The sequence below is a fragment of the Stenella coeruleoalba genome, assembly GCF_951394435.1.
Source record: "Stenella coeruleoalba genome assembly, chromosome: 6".
NCBI classification, from domain to species: Eukaryota; Metazoa; Chordata; class Mammalia; order Artiodactyla; family Delphinidae; genus Stenella; species Stenella coeruleoalba.
In genome coordinates, this window is record NC_137151.1 from 59,845,778 (window position 1) to 59,860,464 (window position 14,687).

The 14,687-nt window shown below is 35.4% G+C and overlaps 1 long non-coding RNA gene across 1 annotated transcript in view; it reads right to left on the minus strand.

Annotated features, from left to right (window-relative positions):
• Positions 1-1,308: 1,308 nt before the first annotated feature.
• The window catches only part of LOC307188094, a 49,330-nt gene continuing 35,951 nt past the window's right edge, over positions 1,309-14,687 (minus strand). The window contains exon 4 of the long non-coding RNA XR_013828802.1: positions 1,309-1,560. This is a non-coding gene — a long non-coding RNA (uncharacterized lncRNA). The remainder of the gene's footprint in view (positions 1,561-14,687) is intronic.

Genomic DNA, 14,687 nt, shown 5'->3' on the forward strand with positions numbered 1-14,687 from the left:
GAAGAATGTGGTCTGAAAAAATTGAGTATCTTCTAATAACTATAAGTACATGAGTTTCTAAAATGCCATACATAATATCCATGAAATTATGTTGCATAATGTAATAACACGTTATGCTACCATTAACGCATTATGACTATGTCATTTGGAAAGCTAATTTTTTGTGTAAAACCACTTAACTACATAAAATTGAAAATAATGATTATTGTAACTACTTTCACTTTTCATCTTTAGAAGTTCAGGATTAAATACTCCATATGCAGTTATTTTATGGTGATGTGTATTTTTATGGAGTGCTCATATAGTGTTCTAAGTAATAATTGTCTTAAAATTCCCAAATACATAAATCAGAAGATCTTTTCACATATTATCATTATGAGAAGTCAAGGTAAGTCACTTAACACCTACTTAAAAAAGCATATAGATTTGAGCATATAATTTGGATAAAATCTAAAAAGAAAACTACAAATTTTAAGAAAAAGCTAAGTATTAAAAGATATGTGGCCATTATAGCTATTTAATAATAGTTAAGCCTAACTCTCTTGGAAGCATCTATTCCCTTTAAAACACTGATATTCATAAATATTCTAAATTGTTTTTTACTGAACTAATTTATTTTAGAGGAATAATCTCTACCTAGATTGGTTTTGTTAAGATTCCTGAAAAAAGAAAGTAAGAAATAAAAGGGAGGGAAGCTGAGGTTTTATGGGCTAGGAACTAGCACTATATTTTATATGCAGGATTTATCCAAATCCATGTAAAATAGGATATCACTTTCTCCATTTTTAGGAATAAGAAAAATGAGGAATGAGACTCGGAGGTAAAAATCTGCTCAATGTCATAGAGCTAATGTAGCCAAGGAAGGTTTCCAAAGTATTATGCAGCAAACTTCATCTGAGCATTTATTAGATATCAGACATGGCTCTAGATGCTGAAAATTACAAAGATGTTTAAGATAAGGTTTCTATCCTTAAGAATCTCACCATAGAGTGAAGGGAGACAGATAAATAAACATATACTTATAACGGATAAGTAGTGTAAAGGATCCATTTTTAAATACTACGAGAATTTAATCTATGAAATCTTCCTGTAATATGGATATCATGGGAGAATAGATTATGGAGAGTAAGGAAAGAAAGAACCGCATCTTTATTTAAACTTGTCCTTAAAGGTTTTAATTTACCTGCTATTTTTCCTTGTCTCTCTTCTATTTTATGGCTATCTAGGCTTGAATACATGACAGAAACTATTCTTTGTGAGCAAAAAACCCTGACAGTATGCATGACATACGGCACATAATACAGTTGTCATTCAAAAAGCAAGAAATCTAGCATTTTTAAAAAAAATCCCAATGGTTAGCCTTCAAAAATAAAGACTGTGCAAAGGCTGGTGGATACAGTGTTCAAATGAAGATTAGATAGAAGAAAGCCTAAACATGACTCAGTTTGATAAACAATACTCTTACCTTGGTCATCACACTGATCTCTCCAAATCTCAACCACCATGATTTCATGCATCCTCTGTGTTAAGGCTTCCTTTTGAATTGATCATTGATGATCCCTACATTCAAGATATGAAAGCATTACAGATGGTCACATACATACTCTACCACATTTAAGTTTACAATACTTATTAGTTATATTACTAGCTATATAAATCTTTAAAAGTGTTTATTAATGTATTCTTTTCATAGATTTATGATTGAGATTCTTCATTATATTCTTTTATTTTCCTCTATCATATTTGTCATCTTTCTTGTTTTCTTATAGTTCAGATCATATATCAACCCAATATGTTTTTCTTTTTTCTTCTTTTCTTTTCTTTTTTGTTTTTGCATTGGAGTTGGCAACATTTCCCAATTATTATCAGCTGCAAATTTAATTAACATGCTGTTTACTTCTTCTTCCAGATAATTAATAAAGTTGTTAGAGAAAACTTGGATGAACACCAAACACCCCACCAGACAGCTCCCCTAAGTCGGATGCTCTGCCACCTATAATTACATTTTTCTTATGGTCCTTAAGCAAATTTTCAGTGCTCATTCCAGAGCCAATTTAAATTAATTTGGAGGGAACTACTTTAAGAAGTACATCAACTGTTTCATAGTCCCTTCTTAGAACTTTGATTCTGTAAAATATTTATACTTTATTACTCATTTCAAGTCTGTATTAATGAAATTGAACATTTAAGCACAAGGAGAGAAAAGTTTGAAAGTTCTCAAAGAGTGCATGGTCTCAATAAACATTTAAGACAAAGTTCTAATGGCATTATTTATGAGTTAAATGAGAACATGAAAGAAGCATTTACTTATCACCTTTTGTGCCACTGATTTCCCATTTCATTTAATGAAATTACTAGCTGATTTCAACTTTTACTGATAATTTTTCTGGCATATAATATGTTCTTTAGTATTACATTGAAAAATAATCAAATTTTTGCCAAAATTGAAGAAAAATTTCAAGAAAGCTTTACATTCATAAAATTTCAAGAGTTTTCAAGTGTAAACTTTTAGCACTAACCCAGGGTTGTTTGCATAATTTTAAACATATATGAGGCAATACATCCAAATTTAAATATCCTTCTTAGGTTTATACATTATATGTTAATATATATTATTGTTTTATGTGTTACCAGCTTTGAATCTTACAATCATAGAAATTTAAAGCTAGAAGATATATAAAATAGTAATTAGTAAAATTCATTTGTTTTAGAGGTGAAAAAAGACAGTGAACTTAGAAACGGTAAATAGCTCAGATTGATCCATCTAGTAGTGTGACCCTAGAAACATTTTCTTTGAACCAAAACTTTAGAGATTCAGATCTCTTAGAGACAGATATTTTAAAGTCCTCATTTTCTGAATATGTTGATTATGGCAGCAATCCAGAAGACCATTGTATATGTGCTGTTTGGATCAAGTAATAGATTTACATCTTTTCCAGAAGCCAAGGAGACATCACAATCAGAAGATAGTGTTGAAAATGAATGGCATTAATATAATTAGATTGTTATAACACAACAAATCTGTATTACGTGGAGTTATAGACTGCCTGCTCGATTACTGGAAACGAACAGATATGCCAATGATCATTTGTCATAGTTAAATTCAAGCTAAGGGTATTTATTAATAGAGGAAAAGTTCCAGGAACTCTAGAAGCAGGGCCAATAAAGAATCTTAACAGCCAATAACCCCTTCTTGTGTCGAAGCACAACAGGCAACCAAATATAACTTAGAGGTTTTAGTTAAGTATTCTCTTGTTATAACTCACTAAGCAATTATGATTGCTTAAATATCCATAAGAGTCTAAAATATTTCCAAAGGAAAAAGATTTGATTTTCTATTATTAACTTAACACACATTTTTCCACATGAGAGCCCAACGTCATAGGCCTAAATGAACCAACTACATAGGACTTTGATATTAAATAGATGGTTTTTTTTAAGTGTGAAATCCACACTTTCCAAACTCTTCTCCTGCATCCCCATTTTCCTAAAAATGTATTAAGTTTGAGATAATAAGATGAATTGTAGATAATTTTCACTTACAGTTGTATCCCAGAGTATACATATAATACTATTAGTTGCAAAATTGGATAATGCAAATCCTGTTCTTCACAAATATCTGATATCTTACTGGAGATCTACTTCCTTGAAGTGAAAAATCTTCCAAATAGAATTCAAATTATTGTTGAAGTTATTAAGATGTAATCAACCATATGATTCAAGACAGAGAACTGAGCACATATTTTAATGACCTCCTCTCATTAAGACTCACTGAATTGACTATAAAGGAGTATAAATGTGAAAAAATACTTTAAAATTCTGAGGTAGAAGTTATAAGGAAGAGGAGAACAAGAATGTCAGAGGATCAATCATTTTGTAAATTTCTTAGAAGTGAAAGCATGTGAAATCAAACCTATGCATAAAGAAGGGTCAGCAAATTTTAAAATTTTATGTAAGTATAAATAAATAAATATATATATATACATATATATGTATGTATGTGTATATATATATATATATATATATATCCCAGAATAGAGTAGGACCTTACAATATTGACATATGGCATGGAGCGGGGTGTGGCAAGGCTCTTGTCTGCTAGATCAAAATGAAGCCCTTCGACTGCTAACAAACTGTATCTACTCACATCGGTTTTGTGGTCCTTCCTCTTAAATCAGGTGAGGGGACAGTAATAGTAAGAGAAGCCCACATGAACTACTATATTAATAAAACTAGTTCTTCATCCATAAATAAAAGCCAATCACTAAAGAATGACAAGACAGAGACAGAAAGACTAATATCAGAGGAGGAAGAGAAAATTAAAAGGAAAAGAGATGCTAAAAGAATTCCAAAGGTACCCTCTCAAATAGCATTGAGATGACATTGCACCAAAACACAAGAATATGCTCCTATGAAAAAGGAGCAGAGAATAAGAAATAGCTCCTAAAACTGAACAGATTGCTGAGGTAGTAGTAGTAATAATAATAATAATAATAGCAATTTATTGAATTTACTGAAAAACTCTGAACACAGAGTAAAACATCAAAGAGACTGAACAAGTGAGCAAAAGCTAAAAAGACACGGCAAATAAATTTGGGAAGAACAAATTTTTCTAACAGGATTTGATGCATTCATTAGTCAAATGCATGTTGAGTGCTTACTAAGTGCTACATAATCATCCTCATGAATTTGTCATGATAATGAATAAGAAAGCAACTTTGCCCTCATGGAGTTTACATTCTATCTAAGTAGATAAACAATACTCAAAGCATTTCAAAGATAATAAAAGAGAAAAGAAAATATATGAGAAAAAAAGAGCCAGTAAGAACCAATAAGAGAAAATAAGTAAACAATAGATAAATATTTTCCAGAGCTTCTAAATATGTACTGAAAGGAATTTTGAATCTAAAATTCTATATTCAACCTGGTGGGAAAAGTGGTATGCTCAATTTTTTTGACAAAAACCAGCTCTCAAAAAATAGCCAACCTGATTTGTAGCATTTTATTATTTCTATGGAATAAATACTCCCTCATGACCAATTTCAAACCACCAAAAGTGAGGTCACAGAACTGGGAAGAAATGCTAAGAAGTCAGCACTTGTGAGCTGGTATGAGCCAGCTTCAGCATACCAGTGGGTGGGAGTACAGTGAAATAAGGAACATTTTTTTGAAATTGCAAGGGCACAAGAAGTTCACCACTCATCTACTGCTTTAAAATATTAGAATATTCTAGAAAATGAAATGTAAGAGAATGAAAGATATGAGATCCAAAATATAGTTGGTCTGACCCAGGAGTACTTTAAGTCCTAGAAAGTAGTTTGTCCAAATTTCATGATGCATCCAGTAGTATAAAGAGTATATAGTTCTATTTTTGGGCTTCCCTGGTGGTTCAGTGGTTGAGAGTCCGCCTGCCGATGCAGGGGACACAGGTTCGTGCCCCGGTCCAGGAAGATCCCACATGCCGTGGAACGGCTGGGCCTGTGAGCCATGGCTGCTGGGCCTGCACATCCGGAGCCTGTGCTCCACAACAGGAGAGGCCACAGCAGTGAGAGGTCCGTGTACCGCAAAAAAAAAAAAAAAAAAAAAAAAGAGTATATAGTTCTATTTTTAATGAGAAAATTATATAATTAGAAACTCTATCTGTTCAAGAAAGTCACAGCCCCAAATTTTGGGGTATTGATTGATTGTAAGATAATAAAAGATGTTTGACTTTGACATTTAGATTATGTCTCTTTAAGAGAAATATATTTAGTTCAAAAAACTGTACTTGCTTTTCTACAGAACCAATGACTACATACTGCATTCTATACTCTACAGAACTCATTATTTTTATAATAATAATATTTCAAATACTAATCACAGCAATTTTCAGAATTAATCTAGATACAAAGTATAGAAAACTAAATTATTCTATATAAATATACATAAATTTTATTATACTATGTTATTATATTATATATACTATTATTATATAGTATAAAATTAGATAAAAGAAAAGAAGGAAGGAAGGAAGGGAGGGAGGAAGGAAGGAAGGAAGGAAGGGAGGAAGGAAGGGAGGGAGGGAGGAAGGACGGAAAATAGAAACAGCTAACAAAAGTTGGGAGGAGTACAAGAAAGAGGCATGGGGAAAAAGAGTATCAACATCTTCTCATGTGTACATGAGTTATATATAATACCAAAAAGCTATGGATTAAGAAATAAAATGTTAAGAATAGGATTAGAGCTTTAGAGGTAACCCATATAACTAAAGATAAAAATATAATTCACAAACTTTGAAGGAGTTTAAAAAGAAGAAAATATTAGTGAGATCAATTCTTTGTCTTTCTTAATGAGAAACCAATAGAAGCCACTTATGATTGACAGATTAGTAGAATTGAGAGTTTAGTACTTAGTGTTACTAAGGTGGAAAGCAGTGGAAAGAGTTGATAGGAAAACTCACTTTTAATGTTATGTCTTTCTGTACTTTCAAATATTTCTTTTTAAAGTACAGTTACATATGTAGGGGACATATTTTCAAGCCAAGGAAGGAAGCTACATGGAGAAGATGGCAACCAATCTTGTGGAATCCTCTGTTCATTAGCAGCAGAATCATATATTGACAATTCACTGTTCCTTTGCAGAATACTGTCAATTTTAGCATATATATTTTGTTGTTTACATGATGTAGCTTGATAAAGGCACCCTAAAATGTCCCATATCCTCAAAGATAGCTTGTATACAGTATACAGAAAGTACATAGTAAGTATGGATCAAATATTTTATTTCTCCATTACTTATTGCTGCATAAAGTATTTCTAAAACACAAGCTTCCTACTTTATGTTATAGAGGTTTAATACACACATACACACACACACACACACACATGCACACACATACTGAGTTTCCTTAAAATGATAGCCCTATCACCTGCACCATGGAATTACACCCAAGAAGAAAAAGGAAAAAACTAAGCCATGTTTTATTTTGATATGTGCTGCTTTGGTATTTAGCCATTTGGAATTTATCCTACATGATTTAAAACAAAGAACAAATCATAAGTATTTGGGATCATAACAGACAAAGGAGTTGAAACAAATGTAAGTTGAATATCTAATCACAAGAGAATGGTTAAAAATGAACATTGTGAAACAGATGCACATTATATAAGACTGACATATTTTTAGACTTAAACATTACATGTCATGCTGTTTAGAAGGAACTTTTTAACTGTATTAAAAATGCTAGAAACATGTATGTAATTTGTAATATCAGGAGTCAAAAAACCAAGGTAAGGAGGATGGCCTTGGACTGACTATTACACTAAGATATTTAGTCATTTCACAGTTGCTTTTTGTTATGTTTAACCCTCAATATAACGTTTAACTTTCAAACACCTTCTCTACAAAATTTTAAGTTCCCAGACAGCAAGTAGTAATATCATATTCATTTCCATAACAACCTCAACATCTAGCAGACATGTACATAAAATACAGTTAATAAATATTTATTAAATAATTCACTGAGTTCCATACTATGTGGGTAGTATGGGTAGTATAGGAAATATAATAGGAAAATTAAGCCATTTATCAAGAAATTTGATAAAAATTAGAAAAACAGAGAAATCACGTACATGAAAATATTTCTAAGAGAAAAATATGAGCAAGAATGGCCAGGTACCATCATCAAAAAATGTACAAACAATAAATGCTGGAGAGGGTGTGGAGAAAAGGGAACCCTCTTGCACTGTTGGTGGGAATGTGAATTGATACAGTCACTATGGAGAACAGTATGGAGGTTCCTCAAAAAACTAAAAATAGAACTACCATATGACCCAGCAAGCCCACTGCTGGGCATATACCCTGAGAAAACCAAAATTCAAAAAGAGTCATGTACCACAATGTTCACTGAAGCTCTATTTACAATAGCCAGGACATGGAAGCAACCTAAGTGTCCATCAAGAGATGAATGGTAAAGAAGATGTGGTACATATACACAATGGAACATTATTCAGCCATAAAAAGAAATGAAATTGAGTTATTTGTAGCGAGGTGGATGAAACTTGAATCTGTCATACAGAGTGAAGTAAGTCAGAAAGAGAAAAACAAATATCATATGCTAACACATATATATGGAATCTAAAAAAAAAAAAAGTTCTGAAGAACCTAGGGGCAGGACAGGAATAAAGACGCAGACAGAGAATGGACTTGAGGACATGGGGAGGGGGAAGGGTAAGCTGGGACGAAGCGAGAGAGTAGCATGGACTTATATACACTACCAAATGTAAAATAGATAGCTAGTGGGAAGCAGCTGCATAGCACAGGGAGATCAGCTCAGGGCTTTGTGACCACCTAGAGGGGTGGGATAGGGAGGGTGGGAGGGAGACGCAAGAGGGAGGATATATGGGGATGTATGTATATGTATAACTGATTCACTTTGTTATAAAGCAGAAACTAACGCACCATTGTAAAGCAGTTATCCTCCAATAAAGATGTTAAAAAAATATATGATGTCCAGGTATATCTCACATTATATTTGAGTATGATAAGAACTTTACATTAGAGAAAAATAATTATAAAATGTGTTAAACTGAGGAGGAGCTTCAAGGTGGCGTAAGAGTAAGGTGCGGAGATCACCTTCCTCCCCACAAATACATCAGAAATACATCTACGTGTGGAATAACTCCTACAGAACACCTACTGAATGCTGGCAGAAGACCTCAGACCTCCCTAAAGGCAAGAAACTCCCCACGTACCTGGGTAGGGCAAAAGAAAAAAGAAAAAATAGAGACAAAAGAATAGGGATGGGACCTGCACCAGTAGGAGGGAGCTGTGAAGGAGGAAAGGTTTCCACACACTAGGAAGCCCCTTCGCAGGTGGAGACTGTGGGTAGCAGAGCGGGGGAAAGCTTCGGAGCCACGGAGGAGAGCGCAGCCACAGGGGTGCGGAGGGCAAAGCGGAGGATCCTCCCGCACGAGGATCAGTGCCTACTAGCACTTGCAAGTCCAAGAGGCTTGTCTGCTCACCCGCTGGGACGGGTGGGGGCTGGGAGCTGAGGCGAGGGCTTTGGAGGTCGGATCCCAGGGAGAGGACTGGGGTTGGCTGCATGAACACAGCCTGAAGGGGGCTAGTGCACCACAGACAACTGGGGGGGAGTCCGGAAAAAAGTCTGGAACTGCCTAAGAGGCAAGAGACTTTTTCTTGCCTCTTTGTTTCATGGGGGGTAAGGAGAGGGGATTAAGAGCGCCGCCTAAAGGAGCTCCAGAGACGGGCGTGAGCCGTGGCTATCAGCGAGGACATCAGAGAAGGGCATGAGACGCTAAGGCTGTTGCTGCCACCACCAAGAAGCCTGTGTGTGAGCACAGGTCACTATCGACACCTCCCCTCCCAGGAGCCTGTGCACCCCACAACTGCCAGGGTCCCGTGATCCAGGGACAACTTCCCCGGGAGAACGCACGGCGTGCCTCAGGCTGGTGCAACGTCATGCTGGCCTCTGCAGCTGCAGGCTTGCCCCACATCTGTACCCCTCCCTCCCCCCGGCCTGAGTGAGCCAGAGCCCCCAAATCAGCTGCTCCTTTAACCCCATCCTGTCTGAGCAAAGAACAGATGCCCTCAGGTGACCTACACACAGAGGCAGGTCCAAATCCAAAGCTGAATCCCAGGAGCTGTGCAAACAAAGAAGAGGAAGGAAAATCTCTAACAGTAGCCTCAGGAGCAGCAGATTAAACCTCCACAACCAACTTGATGTACCCTGCATGTGTGGAATACCTGAATAGACAATGAATCATCCCAAATTGAGGGGGTGGACTTTGGGAGCAATGATGTACATATATTTTTCCTTTTTCTCTTCTTGCGAGTGTGTATGTGTATGCTTCTGTATATGATTTTGTCTGTACAGCTTTGCTTTTACCATTTGTCCTAGTGTTCTGTGTGTCCTTTCTTTTTGTTTGTTTTTATACTATAGTTTTTAGCCCTTGTTATCATTGGTGGATTTGTTTTTTGGTTTGGTTGCTCTCTCTTTTTTTCTTCTTTTTTATTAGGTGCTTAATTTTTTTATTTTTAATAATTATTTTTTATTTTAAAAACTTTATTTTATTTATTGTTTCTTTCTTTCTCTTTCTTTCTTTCTTTCTTTCTTCCTTTCTTCCTTTCTCCCTTTTATTCTGAGCCGTGTGGATGACAGGGAATTTGTGCTCTGGCTGGGGGTCAGGCCTGTGCCTCTGAGGTGGGAGAGCCGAGTTCAGGTTATTGGTCCACCAGAGACCTCCCAGCTCCACATAATATAAAATGGCAAAAAGCCCCCAGAGATCTCTATCTCAATGCCAAGATGCAGCTCCACTCAATAACCAGCAAGCTAGGGTGTTTGGACACCCTATGCCAAACAACTAGCAAGACAGGAACACAACCCCATCCATTACCACAGAGGCGGCCTAAAATCATAACAAGGTCACAGACACCCCAAAACACACCACCGGATGCAGACCTGCCCATCAGAAAGACAAGATCCAGCCTCATCCACCAGAACACAGGCACTACTCCCCTCCACCAGGAAGCCTACACAACCCACTGAACCAACCTTAGCCACTGGGGAAAGACACCATAAACAACAGGAACTATGAACCTGCAGCCTGCGAAAAGGAGACCCCAAACACAGTAAGTTAAGGAAAATGAGAAAACAGAGAAACAAACAGCAGATAAAGGAGAAAAGTAAAAACCAACCACACCAAACAAATGAAGAGGAAATATGCAGTCTACCTGAAAAAGAATTCAGAATAATGATAGTAAAGATGATCCAAAATCGTGGAAATAGAATGGAGAAAATACAAGAAACATTTACCAAGAACCTAGAAGAATTAAAGAGCAAACAAACAATGATGAACATCACAATAAATGAAATTAAAAATTCTCTAGAAGGAATCAATAGCAGAATAACTGAGGCAGAAGAACGGATAAGTGACCTGCAAGATAAAATAGTAGAAATAACTACTGCAGAGCAGAATAAAGAAAAAAGAATGAAAAGAACTGAGAACAGTCTCAGAGACCTCTGGGACAACATTAAACACACCGACATTCAAATTATAGGGGTCCCAGAAGAAGAAGAGAAAAAGAAAGGGACTGAGAAAATATTTGAAGAGATTATAGTTGAAAACTTCCCTAATATGAGAAAGGAAATAGTTAATCAAGTCCAGGAAGCACAGAGAGTCCCATACAGGATAACTCCAAGGAGAAACACAACAAGACACGTATTAATCAATCAAAAATTAAATACAAAGAAAAAATATTAAAAGCAGCAAGGGAAAACCAACAAATAACATCCAAGGGAATCCCCATAAGGTTAACAGCTGATCTTTCGGCAGAAACTCTGCAAGCCAGAAGGGAGTGGCAGGACATATTTAAAGCGATGAAAGGGAAAAATCTACAACCAAGATTACTCTACCCATCAAGGATCTCATTCAGATTCAGCAGAGAAATTAAAACATTTACAGACAAGCAACAGCTAAGAGAATTCAGGACTACCAAACCAGCTTTACAACAAATGCTAAAGGAACTTCTCTAAGCAGGAAACACAAGAGAAGGGAAAGACCTACAATAACACACCCAAAACAATTAAGAAAATGGTAATAGGAACATACATATCAATAATTACCTTAAATGTAAATGGATTAAATGCTCCAACCAAAAGACATAGCCTGGCAGAATGGATACAAAAACAAGACCCATATATATGCTGTCTACAAGACACCCACTTCAGACCCAGGGACACATAAAGACTGAAAGTGAGGAGATGAAAAAAGATATTCCATGCAAATGGAAATCAAAAGAAACCTGGAGTAACAATTCTCATATCAGATCAAATAGACTTTAAAACAAAGACTATTAGAAGAGACAAAGAAGGACACTATATAATGATCAAGCGATCAATCCAAGAAGAAGATATAACAATTGTAAATATTTATGCACCCAACATAGGAGCACCTCAATACCTAAGGCAAATGCTAACAGCTATAAAAGGGGAAATCAACAGTAACACAATAATAGTAGGGGACATTAACACTCCACTTTAACCAATGGACAGATCATACAAAATGAAAATAAATATGGAAATATAATCTTTAAAAAATTCATTAAACAAATGGACTTAATTGATATTTATAGGACAGTCCATCCGAAAACAACAGAATAAACTTTCTTCTCAAGTGCTCATAGAATATTCTCCAGGATAGATCATATCTTGGGTCACAAATCAAGAGTTGGTAAATTAAAAAAAATTGGAATCTTATCAAGTATCTTTTCTGACCACAATGTTATGAGACTAGATATCAATTAGAAGAAAAAATCTGTAAAAAATATAAACACATGGAGGCTAAACAATACACTACTTAATAACCAACAGAGCACTGAAGAACTCAAAGGGGAAATCAAAAAATACCTAGAAACAAATGACAATGAAAGCATGATGACTCAAAACCTATGGGATGAAGCAAAAGCAATTCTAAGAGGGAAGTTTATAGCAATACAATCCTACCTCAAGAAACAAGAAACATCTCAAATAAACAATCCAAACTTACATCTAAAGCAATTAGAGAAAGAAGAACAAAAAAACTCCAAAGTGAGCAGAAGGAAAGAAATAATAAAGATCAGATCAGAAATAAATGAAAAAGAAATGAAGGAAACAATATCAAAGTTCAGTAAAACTGAAAGCTGGTTCTTTGAGAAGATAAACAATTGATAAAACATTAGACAGACTCATCAAGAAAAAAAGGGCAAAAACTCAAATGAATAGAATTAGAAATGTAAAAGGAGAAGTAACAACTGACATTGCAGAAATACAAAGGATCATGAGAGATTACTACAAGCAACTGTATGCCAATAAAATGAACAACCTGGAAGAAATGGACAAATTTTTAGAAAAGCACAACCTTCCGAGACTGAACCAGGAAGAAACAGAAAATATAAACAGAGCAATCACAAGCTGAAATTGAAACTGTGATTAAAAATCTTGCAAAAAACAAAAGCTCAGGATCAGATGGCTTCACAGGTGAATTCTACCAAACATTTAGAGAAGAGCTAACACCTATCCTTTTCAAAATCTTCCAAAATATACCAGAGGGTGGAACTCTGCCAAATCATTCTACGAGGCCACCATCACCCTGATACCAAAACCAGACAAAGATGTCACAAAAAAAGAAAACTACAGACCACTATCACTGATGAACATAGATGCAAAAATCCTCAACAAAATACTAGCACACAGAATCCAACAGCACATTAAAATGACCATACACCATGATCAAGTGGGGTTTATCCCAGGAATTCAAGGATTCTTCAATATACACAAATCAATCAATGTGATACACCATATTAACAAACTGAAGAATAAAAACCCTGCGATCATCTCAATAGATGCAGAAAAAGCTTTCAACAAAATTCAACACACATGTATGATAAAAACCCTCCAGAAAGTGGGTAGAGAGGGAACTTATGTCAACATAATAAATGACATATATGACAAATCCACAGCCAACACTATCCTCAGTGGTGAAAAACTGAAACCATTTCCACTAAGATCAGGAACAAGACATGGTTGCCCACTCTCAAAACTATTATTCAACATTGTTTTGGAAGTTCTAGCCACAGCAATCAGAGAAGGAAAAGAAATAAAAGGAATCTAAATAGGAAAAGAAAAAGTAAAGCAGTCACTGTTTGCAGATGACATGATACTATACATAGAGAATCCTAAAGATACAAGCAGAAAACAACTAGAGCTAATCAATGAATTTGGTAAAGTAGCAGGATACAAAATTAATGCAAAGAAATCGCTTGCATTCCTATACACTAATGATGAAAAATCTGAAAGAGAAATTAAGGAAACACTCCCATTTACCATTGCAACAAAAAGAATAAAATACCTAGGAATAAACCTACCTAAGGAGACAAAAGACTTCTACGTAGAAAACTATAAGACACTGATAAAAGAAATTAAAGATGGTACAAACAGATGGAGAGATATACCATGTTCTTGGATTGGAAGAATAAACATTGTGAAAATGACTCTACTACCCAAAGCAATCTACAGATTCAATGCAATCCCTTTCAAACTACCAATGGAATTGTTCACAGAACTAGAGCAAAACATTTCACAATTTGTATGGAAACACAAAAGACCCCGAATAGCCAAAGCAATCTTGAGAAAGAAAAATGGAGCTGGAGGAATCAGGTGCCCTGACTTCAGACTATACTACAAAGCTACAGTAATCAAGACAGTATGGTACTGGCATGAAAACAGAAATACAGATCAGTGGAACAGGATAGAAAGCCCAGAGATAAACCCACCCACATATGGTCACGTTATTTTTGATAAATGAGGCAAGGATATACAGTGGAGAAAGACTGCCTCTTCAATAACTGCTGCTCAGAATACTAGACAGCTACATGTAAAAGAATGAAATTAGAACACTGCCTAACACCATACACAAAAATAAACTCAAAATGGATTAAAGACCTAAATGTAAGGCCAGACACTGTAAAACTCTTAGAGGAGAACATACGCAGAACACTCTATGACATAAATCACAGCAAGATCCTTTTTGATCCACCTCCTAGAGAAATGGAAATAAGAACAAAAATAAACAAATGGGACCTAATGAAACTGCAAAGCTTTTGCACAGCAAAAGAAACCATAAACAAGACCAAAAGACAACCCTCAGAAT